Source organism: Electrophorus electricus, chromosome 23, assembly GCF_013358815.1.
Source record: "Electrophorus electricus isolate fEleEle1 chromosome 23, fEleEle1.pri, whole genome shotgun sequence".
Taxonomy (NCBI): Eukaryota; Metazoa; Chordata; class Actinopteri; order Gymnotiformes; family Gymnotidae; genus Electrophorus; species Electrophorus electricus.
The window spans coordinates 326,767-339,250 of record NC_049557.1 but is presented as its reverse complement, the minus strand read 5'-3'; the positions used below and the strand labels follow the sequence as shown (position 1 = coordinate 339,250).

Sequence of the window (12,484 nt, the reverse complement as noted above, 5' to 3'; positions counted from 1 at the left end):
TTAACTGTGTCTGTGGTGTTGACATGCCTCTAGCTCTCCATCACAGGTAGGGAGGAAAATCAGTGGAAGTTTAATGTCTGGGTTTTGGGGAAAGGACACATCAAGGATGACCTGCAGAACTGAACATGAACTCAGTTTCAAGGAATGTAGATTAAGGAAATCACTTCATGCACCATCATCCCAACCATCACTGGGAGGGGCATAGACACTTGCCATTTAAGTGTATGTATTTTCTCACATTCTAACTATTCCTTGCTTTATAGTACTCTCAATGAACCAGGGGAAGCATGTTTTTCTACTGCCCTCAACCGGTACATCTTTCCTCACGCTATTATCACATATCATGACCACATACCTTCAGTCTGTACTCCACTTTCAGGATGCGACAGTTGAGGATGGAAGGAGTGACTCCTGAGGGAGCATTCAGTACTTTAGACACAGTCTGCCTAGTGGAGGAGGATAAAGGAGTGTCTTTCTCTTTCAGAATATTTGAGGTATGGATGTGCCTCTTGGGCAAAGAAGCTTCTCTTCTGATAGATAACATATTTGGGAACAATCTTTCTGGTTGAGCTGTTGACAATTTGACCTCTAACGACTAAATCTTCTCTTGTTTGGAAACATAAACATCACTCGGCTTGCTTAAACTCTAAGGCCATTTTGGCTAATAGTCAAAATCCTGAATTTTTTAGCTGGACATAACTGAGAGATAATTATAGTTTTAAACTGATGGCAATTCATCATATTCTGAAAGTCACTGCATTAGTCACACAAATCAATCAATGTATCTACAAATGATGTATACCTAGCTGGTAACCTGTTTTCTCCAGAAAGATGTTCATAGAGATTTTCCCAGAGGCAAAAAATATAACATCCCTCTCTTTAGTGCCATATTGTGGTGACTGAAAGAATGATACCCCTACTGAACAAAAAAACTGTAAAGCACCAAGCATGTTAATCTCATAAAGATAGAATAACTCACTATGTCAGGGATTTAGATTATATAGGCACACTGTTTGATAAATCTAATTAACACAGTGATGCCGTTAATACCATAACTTCAGGTTGGAGCACATTAGTACGTGAAACAAACGCAAATTTTGTTCTAGCTTTTTTCATCATATGCATAGATCTTCTTAGCTGGGCTACCAGGATGTAGTAAACAAATGAGAAAGAATGCATTACTAATGTTACCGCCACATTTCTTTATGTATGTTATGATTCACAGTCTTTTTTTTTTTTTCAAATGAATTATTTAGGACTGAAGGATTAGTTTGATTTTACTTCAAACTATAGATTACATTAAGACTAAAATATAGATTAAAATTAAGATCTACACAAGCTTCCAGTCCCTTGCCTTTGCTTTTCAGGTGTGAATGCTTGTAAATTCTAATATTTAGCTGCTAGCATATGAATAAACCATGTGGCTTTCACTGCAGCAATAATGTGCCCTGCTGCAGGGGACAGTCTTCAGTTAGCCAGCGCTCATCTGGGACATGCACTGACCAGAAGGGTTCCTCCTCAGACCTGGCCCCTTTATGCACCATTCCTGTTTTTTTTTGTTTTTTGTTTTGTTTTTTTTTAAACTAGATCAGAGGCTTTGGCCCATGCTGAGCAGCCTCCTGAAAAGCATCCCTGCATGAAAATTGCCATGACTTCCAATGCAGGCATTTACTCTCATCAATAATGGAGAGGTGGCCTACTCTAGCACAGTTCTGGGTCACTGGACATGAAGGAAAGTGGACTGCTCCAGGTGGAGACACACTGCAGGCAGCACATTACATTACACCTCATTACACTGTAATGAGTATATGGTAATTTTCCTTGAGGCTTCTGGTGTCAAATCATGGAATTCAGAAGTCATTTATTAATGGTCATCCACTGCCCTTAGTGTTGTTTTTTTCACCGCATCCTATGGAGGGAGCTACTGCTATTTAATTTTCAAATTCAGTCATTTGTAGCCAACATTATATTTTTCAGGAATGTTAGCAAATGTCTTTATTAGTTGATTATTTATGCATATGTCTTATGTATTTGCCACAGCTCAAATAAATAATATTAGAATTCAGATTTCCATTTTTTTTCCAACTTCATTAAGAATATGTAACATTAAGTACAAAGTTCAGATTTAATGAATAATTCTAGAATTTAACTTACACATTATTATGCTTACAATTTTCATTCTTTCAGTTTTGGTACATAAGAGGTGACATAAGTTTTCTATACTTAAACCAAAATCATATGTTATTATGCCCTGAAAAGACAACAAACAAATAGTCAAGATCCCAGATTTTAGATGTAAAGGAATAGCAAATACAAATATAAATTCCTGCATATTCACCCATAGTAAACCTCTTCTAGTCTCCAGCATGCTGCCTCTCTCCCCAGCATTGACGCACAGCATGGACAATTTGAGGGGAAGCACAGCAGTCTGGGATCTTGTGCTCTTCTTAGTAATCCAGGGTTTTCATACTGAACACTTATACTGAGGTTGACCTTAGAAAAGGAACTGAGCACAACTGCTGGTTTGCTAGTGGCTATAGCTTCTAAGAGCTAAAATGTTCCTTGTAACATTAAAATGATATTGTAATACTATATTAAAATAGAATATACTTTAATAGAATATATAATAACTACTATATGTATTAACTACTACAACAATAAGTAACTCTGGACCCAAGAGAGCTAACTACTTACTTTAACAACAAGCAGTCATTGAATATATAACAGGAATCAGCCTCATATAGCATATTTAAGATAAGTAGAAAATGAATGAGTAGAAAATTTGCTGAGCAGAGATAATCTGTGTCTACAGAGATTTTAAATGTAGTTCTCATCAGACAACAACAAGGGTAGTGTGGATTTCCTTTTCTGTTTTATCCATGGATTGCAGAGCAGTTGTCTATGTGATAAGGCATATAGATGAAAGTATAACAGAATACTCTCTCAAACAAAACCACAGCCTGCTATGACAGGCCCACAGCCCAGGACAGGCAGGCCACATGGTGGGCTGTGAGCACCACACAAGTCCCAGGCTTCCACCCGTGATCCAACAACCAGATATAATTTCAGTGCCATGTCATTCGGTCATTCTTGTACAAAAGAAAGGTTTCTCAGTTACCTTACCCAGGCTCAACAAAGAAATTGAATGAAAGTGTGAAGATTTTGACAACCTAGACCATAGACTGCCTTTCCCTATTGACGCACACAGAATTAGAATATCTTCTAAAACAGTACCTGATGTCCAGTGATGAGCCCCACAAATTGAAAATGACAGTATCAGATGTGCCTACAGCCAAAAAAGGAAGCAACATTTTAAGCTACGCATGTACTAGACTGCTAGTGGCTAGGTGCTACTATCTTTTTCATATCACTGTTCAACGTATTACCTGTTACACCAGTTCAACAACACTCAGTATACTATTATGCAAAAAAATGTTCTGTATGTTCCATTTGATTTACCTCCTATACTCATGGTTTTTGTATCTTGCATCAAACTACATTGAATATTGGACTGCAGTATGCCAAATGCCATATGTTGTATTGCCCTGTTCTGTCTGTTGATCTGATTTCTTTTCAGATACTATTGGCAAAAACATTTAGCTGAAAAGTAAAAGAATCAAAATTAGAAATAAAAATGAAGACACTGACTTTGATTGATATTGATGCAGAAAACGTCAGGGAGAGTACCAGACTGCAATTCTGCAAGACTGTTGTGAAATGCATCAGCCTTGGTTATAGCAAAGGTTAGTCATGATCGACAGGTTAATGATACCCAGAAATGATACCCTGGGGCAATGTAAAAAGTCTGAGGCCATTCTCCCCCACCTGAGCCCCTCTCAAACCCCATCTTTTTCTTACATAAATGGACTGTAAAATGAATGCACTGATGGCCTGATTCATCCTGAAAGGCGCAATGTTGAAAAAGTGACATATACTTACTAGCCTAATTCATCTAACTTGCACCAATAGGTGCAGTTTCATATAGGTGTGGCTTAGAAGGGTACAATTACAAACTGTAATCCACCTTGGGGCATGCACTCTTCTTCACCTCTGTCCTATTCTTCATATACCAGTTTCCAACCTCAGGACCACTTCAGGCTGAGCATTCTCAGCATGGCATTAACATTGTCATGATAGTGACATAGTCGTGGATATTAACCTGGAATAAGTTAACCAGGGTCAACAGAGTTACTGGAACTTTCACATGTCAGTGTCACTGCTGGGGTTTGAGTGGTCATACACATCCTTCCACAAGAAAATGATCACTGATGAAGGGCTAGAACATGGCTAGAACAAATAGTGCATAGCAACAGCTGGGCTATTGATAAACAGGAAGGGAAGTAAGTTTTCCATTAATTTACTACTTAGTTATTGGTGTTGACATTATTGTCAGGATGACATGCTTGTAATGCAGTGTGTGTTGCGGTATTCTAGTGAAACAACTTGCTTCCAAGATAATGATTGCAGTGTCTGGTTCCAGTGAAGTAAAGTGTTGCTATAATCAGTGTGTCATTAGACCCAACACACGCAAGCACACAAAAACACACACAGACAAAACTGATAACTAGGCATAATCCTATAAACTATGCCTTGGCACAAACATAAAGAAATCTATTTTTTAAAATCTGTGTTTAGTTCTGTGTGATTTTTATACATGAATATCATTTTTCAAACAGTAATGTAATAGTCATATTTAATGGACATAGTTCCCTCTACTGGATGAACGTATATTACACATGAAATCCAAAATTATAAAAGGCCAACATTCAATAAATGGAAACAAAAGCTGTATTGGAAGAGGTTAACATATTAATGCAATATGTGCTGAGTTTTTCTCTCCAGCATTGTAATTCCAAATCAATAATAATAATCTTTTTTTTTTCTTTTTCACTAGCCTTAAAGAAAAAAGGTAATACTTTTTCAATAAAGTATTTAAAGACACTTTTACTGGTATTTGAATGTGATTGGTGAGTACTATAAAATGTTTATAAACCTTATACATGTCCATAAATAATTTAGAAATATTAAATGAAAGTTGTTTGTCAAAACTATAGTTGTTCTCTTGGCTTCCAAAGTGCCTATCCCAAAAGCAAAATGTAAGGGACACTTTAGCCTGTCATTCTTAATATACATTTGAACTGATTATTAGTTACACTTATAGTACATTTCTCTTATAGTACATTTCTCATACCCAGTGACACTTTACAATCAGCATTCTGTTTTAAAGGATACACTAGTGAGAGGCAGCAGCCAATCACATAGAGAATACTCTCGTTCAGAAACTACAGCCCTCAGGGCCTGCACTGGGCACCAGGAAAGGGAGGGAGGAAAACACACAAAACAGCACCACCCATCAGGGGCATGCTTACACATTCACACATTCGCATTCTCATTCACAACAGGACAATTTAAAGTAACCAATTGACCTAACCTACATTTTTGGACTTTGGGAAGAAACTAGAGATACAGGGAGAAGATGGAAACCCCATCCAGATAGTGACACAAACCTGAGACCCTAGCACTGAGGGGCAAACATGGTAGCTACCAAGCCACCTTGCTGCTCATGGATATCCAAAGATTTGCTGACATCCAGAGCTCCAACTCAATACTGTACTAATGATACTCTCTTAGGCTAGGAATGTACTTTTATTGTCTATGTAAGTATACGTAGTAGAGATGAGCAGTAGGGAAACAAGGTCTGTCTAACTGCTTAGTGGCCTGTGGCGACATGAGTATCTGTGGAACAGCTGCTCGGCTGTTGCTGCATTTCAGTTAAAAAGCCTGTTTTCAAAGTAGTGAATACAAGACTATGTGCCCTGCCTTCAAATGCACACATGCTCACATACACACATACCACCCTCTCCAAAGAAACACACACACGCACACACACACACACACACACACACACACACACACACACACACACACACACACACACACACACACACACACACACACACACACACACACACACAAAAACATGCATTCCACCCACCCCCAAAGAGAAACACACACAGACAACTGCACATTCAAATGCTGATTGCTCACTTCATTGAGTCTAGGCTTGTTTACACGGCTGACTGAGCTGATTTTGGACCCTTACTCACCTCTGTCTAGATCTGGCAGGAATTTCCCTGCTCCCTAGTTCCCCTTCTAAAGCAGGAGTTTGCCATATAAATGTTTGTTTTTCAGTCCATTGTGAAGGGGTTTTTTGAGGAGCCACAGAGCAGAGATGGTGGAAAGGGTGTGTGTGTGTGTGTGTGTGTGTGTGTGTGTGTGTGTGTGTGTGTGTGTGTGTGTGTGTGTGTGTGTGTGTGTGTATTCCCCACATGTTCTCCAAAAGGTATTTATTTCTTTTGGAAGCAAATGGAGGTGATGAGGGCTTGGACTCAGATTTACTCATCATATATTGATTAGCGAAGTCTACATGTAATATGTATGATGTGTATATATACACTGTGGTACATGAATAAATCCAAACAAGGACTTGAATGATTTGAAGGCACTGGAGAGCAATTTTAGGCAATTCCACTGCTGAAGGTCCACAACATACTGCTTTCCCTGCACTTCCACAACCAAGATGACTCAGCTAAAGCAAACTGATAATTAGCTGATTAATTAAAATTGTGTAGTGCTACTGTGCTCTGGGTCTAGAAAATGATGACTAACTGCTTGGCATGTCACATTTTCAAAGTTGTAATGAATGGGATGTAGGAAATCGTCACTACACAAAGATGAGTCCATGTGAGCAAATGCTGTTGTTGATGTAGGTGTGATGTGTCATACCTGAGAAATTCCACCGGACGACTGCTTCATGTTTCAAAGCACCTGGATATTCTCCCAGCCATTTAGGCCATAGTTTATGTTAAACATACATTTCTTGTGATAGGATTTTATTTACACCAGACAAGTATCAAGTGCTTACATATGACTTCAAAGTCAGGCTTTTATTAATGACTTTAAAAACTTGACTATAGGGTAGTGTAGAGCTCTGTATGGATTACTGGGCAAATACTAGGTAATTACTGGGCCATTTATTTACTTTTATATAGTGCTCACTACTGGCTGATCTTACACATACATTACTGGCTGATATTACACACTGCAGGTTGATCTTACTTATACACTACTGGCTGATATTACATACACACTGCTGGCTGATCTTACACACTTGTGGATGATCTTACTTACACACTACTAGCTGATATTACTTACACGTACTTTCTTTGTTTTTATTATAGTTTTATAGGGTATCAAAGGAAGATCTGTATTTCTGTCTCAGACTGTGCTGACCCAGAAAAAACTACAGTCAAAAACATGATCTGGACGCATAGTGCTGTGTGCACCACCATGTTAAATAAACAGTAATTATGTCCTTAGTAATTAAAGCCTGTGGTATCATCAGCACTCTATGCTTTGCTCTGTGGCACTGGGTGACAAACCACAACACTTTCCCCATCCCATCTCGAAGCATCCTCACTGAGTCCCTTCCCTACTCTTGATTGTCTAGTGCACAAAGCCACAAAACCTTTCATTCATTTGGACTGGTTTTTTTTTTGGCTGCAAGTGTTTACTGCTAACCACCTTTGTTTCAATGCTATTTCTATGTCTGTCTCCACCATCCATAATTGCTTTTAAACATTCTTGTTGAAAGCTCTCTGGTGTGTTTTTCAGGGTTTCTCTACCTTCTACAACTGATCATGCTGAAAGTTGTGTGCAGCTAGTACCTGTCACCAAGGCCGTGTGGAAGTGGCTGAAGGCAGAGGTGAGACAGGCTGCAGGCTCTGGCCTTTCAGCCAGTCTGAGAGCCAAACTGCTTCTTGGGGACTTTCTATTCCTCATCCTGGCAAGCAGATGGGTAACCAGACTTATTTCCTTTGGCTTTGGGTTACTCTGTGGTTTTGCACTTACATTAGTTTTTTTTTTTTTTCTTGTTTCTTTTTTTTTTTTTACAGAAATGTCTGGATCCCTACTCAGAACTGCTGTTGATTCTACTGTTAAAGTTTCATTATTTTATATATGTATTTTTTCTCTTCTCCTAATTAGCAGCATAGTATTTTTGCTGTCGGTGAGATTGCGCTCTTCTGGATTGAGAGTAATGTTGTCATTCCTGGGATCTGTTGGAGTCACTCATCCATTTTAGGGGTCACAGACCCAAGTCCTCCTATCACAACTGGGACAACCTTGATATTAACCTTCCACAATCTGTCTCAACTGACCTGGGTTTGATCCTTGTGTCAGGCAAATCAGTACAAATGCCAAAAAGAGTCCTGGGGAAGGACTCCTAATGCTACAGTTCACTTACTTCTGAAACATGAGTGCACAAAAAAGAGTCATGCCTGCTCAGATGTTGCCTGGATTAACAAGGTATGCGTTGAATGTTGAGGAACCAGGACAATTTGATGGTAAGTGAGTTACTGGAACAAAACCATAGATGAATGAAGTTGGACAACATGGATCTTATGCTTCTACAGGAGTACATATGTTTCTTACCACATTTTCACAGAATTAACCAACAAGTTACACAATACTATAGTGCTTTTGGAGAAGTTTTAATCTGCAACTTCCCTAAGAATATTATATAACATCTAAGTGACTCCTTAGAATAAGCAGAAGGACAGAGAGGCCCTAACCATTAACAATGTGACCCAGTGTGAATTAACAATGTGCCCAGAACACATCCATATGAACTCCACCAAGTTTGCCAGCTACAGCAGCGGCTCAATGCAGGTATGCACAATTCTGACCTTCATAGAGATGTTTTTTTTGTTTTTTTTTTTATTAATCAAAGAGGAAAGCATTACATTTGGCTTGATGTTTGCAGAAATATGCAGACACCTACATTCACATGCACCATACACCATACACACACATGCGCACACCAAATACACACACAACGCACATATATGAATATATGCATTTGGTTGCTCTATGAAAAGATTTAGCAGAACCTCTTTCTGGCCAGACTGTGTAGTCATTTGAGGGCCACCAACTCAAGATCTTTGACTCATTTTTCCAGTGTCATCAGACACAGCAGTTTTATTTTAGTTTTAGTTTTATTTAGGCTACTTATGCATTCCTACACATTTGGCTTTTAAAGATAATGTATGATATTTATTTAATTGTTACCCACATGATCTGTTCAATTTGTTGTGACAGGAAAGTGATGTAGAAAAGAACAGAACACACTTGGTGATGTCATATCCTCTATCAAAATTTCCACATTTCTGTACAGGAATCACTGACATAACAGAACCACTATACTCCTTTTTCTACACTCTAAGGTTTATGACACATTAAAAAACAGCAAGGATTTCTCACATCTGCTTCCAGTTATGTTTGTAAATGAGCACATTTGTGACAATGAATGTGCATAATTCTCCAGTTTTTTCTAATCACACACACACACACACATATAGAGAGAGAGAGAGAGAGAGAGAGAGAGAGAGAGAGAGAGAGAGAGAGAGAGAGAGAGAGAGAGCGCGCGAGCGAGCGAGCCTGTCATTCATGCTACTATTTATTCAACAGAATGCTGGAAATCATCACTCTTAGGTTCCTGGTAGAAGTTGACTACACACATGCACCCCTGCCATGCTGAAGGTTGCAGTTGATTACAACCCTGTTGTCAGATATTCAGCAATTTTCTACATGCTGGTTACATACAGGCCCACTCATGCAAACCACACAGCTGAGATAGCCATTCAAAGGAAGCTGCGGGTATGCATTTCTGACCACTAGTCATACGGTAAGTGTGAAGTCAGGAAAAAATAGCCCTGTATCAAAGTATTCTCATTTATATGGCTGTTGTTCAGAAAAATCTCCCAACACCCTCTTGGCCATGCGTCAAGCAATATAGATTTGTTGTCATTTAAATATAGATTATGATATGATGCTCAATGACCATGTTTAGTAACACTTTTCATTAAGTTTTTTTTACTTGATGACTTATTAATGTTTGCACTTTTGTTTCATATTCAGGCACTTTTTTACTCTGTTTTGAGTTGGTCTTGACCACTTATCATTTCTTTCTGAGACCAGCTAGTGTCATAGAGTATCTCATACATGCACAAAAATAGTAGGACTTTTAAAAATAAATTAGCATGTTGTTATTGGTATGACCATGGCTGTAGCTTCCATTTAGGACACTGAGTTTCTGCTGTAAAATAATGATACAAATATATTTTTATCCGTTGACTATTTAGCATATGAATCACAACTTCTCTCATAAGAATTCTGCCATACATTAGTATTGCTATGTCACTCTACTGTAATAAATGCTCTGATTTGACTAATCTCACTAAGCTGAGGATCTAAAGATCTAAGTTGAATTTATATTCAAGGATTTTAATTTAACTTGAATTTTTTTCTGGTCTTGACGTCTCAGATTCACCCCATCTCATCATAGTCATGTACCTGTGTTGGTCTTGGTCTTAACTTGGTCTAGTTTCAGTGTCAAACACTACAATCATTTTTACACACAATACCGCAGATGTACAAAATAAGGAATGTTCCAACTGGAAATGCAAGTAATCCACTATAAGATGTCTGCTGTTGAACATAAATGAAAGAAATATACTATACCACATCCTGTTCTGCATAATAAATTGCATACTATTTGCATACTAGCTTAGTGTATATATTTTTCATTTTGAGACATAGGAAAAGAATACAGAAATAGCATTAGGGCTCAAAATAAGGGTCTAGACACACTTCTCTTATATATCCTAATGGCCAATTCAAATTCTTGTGAAATGCATTTTGCATTTTAATTTGGTTTTGCAGCCATTTCATAATATCAAGCTCATGTGCCAAATGCAAGTCTTATGTGAGTATTATTTTGCTATAAAATTCACACAGCTCTCTGAGTGCCGAAGCCAAAAGTCGGTTCACAGTTTGAGTGGTGCTGGACTGGGAGAGAAGGGCCGGGCAGTTTCTAGTGTTGTTTCTGTTCCTTTTACTGCCAGGCTTCTCTGCCTGCAGCATTTAAAGCTTACTCATTTAATGCAGCAATCAACAACTTGTAAAAGAGATCAGCTGCGAACGATATGTTTGGCTCTCGCAGCCTCACCCGAAACGTCTGATCTGAAGTGGGGTGAGCAGCGGCGGGGTGAAGGCAATCACGCGGCGCCTTCGTGCTGCAAGCAAAAGGGAAAAAAGCCCATGGAGTTTATATCATTAACAGTGCGGTCGACCGAATGCCCGTTTCAGTCCAGTTTACTCCCCTCTGGTAACATACGACATGTGAAACGCTGCTGCCAAGTGAGGGGGCGGTTTTACTGCCACTAAAAGATGTGATCTGTTTACAGCTGTGGATGCTTTCTTTGGCGTTGTGCCGGCGTTCGTAGCTGGGCAGCAAAACCAATGTGACGTGAGAAGCAGACTCAGAACCATGTTCGTTAAATAGATGACGCCGTGCTTAAACAACAACAGATGTTTTGTTTTGGTTTTTTTTAATATTTTCTTTCGGATTTGGAAATGTGAAAGGTAAAAATAGAACACAACATGTACAGTATGGTTGTGCTTAAATGATCAAGTTACAAAATCAGCATTGTTAGTATACGATGGCTTATGATGAAATATACGAACTAATTTATAAATCAACTTTAATCAGCATTAAATAAAAAAACGTTTCATATGCCAAATGGTACATATAAAGGTCTTGTTTACAAACATTGTGATTTATCTACTGACGTCACATTCTTCCCACAATAACAATGCCAAACCTCTAGCTCAGTTTGGTGAGTCATAAAACAAAGGTTTTTAATCACTTTTGTCGGTGTCTGGATGTGGCCTATGAAATGGTGTGCACATTGTTGTTACACTTGTTAAAACCAAAATGTCTTTGTGTTGTAAAACGTTTGACACTGACTTGAATAGGGTGTTGTGTTGAAAGCATATTTATATGTATACTTCTGTTGAGAACTAAGTTTCCACCTGAAAGCCAAAATAGCAATTTTAAAATTGATAAACATCAGCAGAAGTTACACATGTACAGATTCACGCCCTTGTGTCTTAATTGGTGAAGTGTGTTTTCCCCTAAATTAGTATCTGTAACCCAACACACAATGTATAACACCTTTAACACACAGCATCATGCATAGATATTTAACAGACATCATATAGTTTCCTTGTTAGAATTCCAGCTTTGAGGGAAATGTAAAATTAAAGCTGAAGACAGATTGTGCAGTTGCACCATTATTAAAATTGTTTGGATCCCCAAGGGACTTCTTGTGTGCAAAATACCTAATAGTGATGAAACAAATCCTAAAACATCACAATAAAACTTTTCATGCTTATTAACAGTCAAATGACATTTTCAGTGTTACAGTATATTACTTTCCTGCCATCTGCTACAACATTACTTCTGAGTGTCAGTTCCAGAACACCATATAGTTAGTATTTCCACTTCTATGATATGCCTAATTCAATATATCAGATTACACTCAGTTTAGGTTAGTATATCTGAACAAAATGCAAATGAGTG

At 38.3% G+C, this 12,484-nt stretch overlaps 1 pseudogene; it reads right to left on the bottom strand.

Annotated features, from left to right (window-relative positions):
- On the bottom strand, window positions 1–7,842 carry LOC113567495 (annotated as a pseudogene).
- Window positions 7,843–12,484: the final 4,642 nt, after the last annotated feature.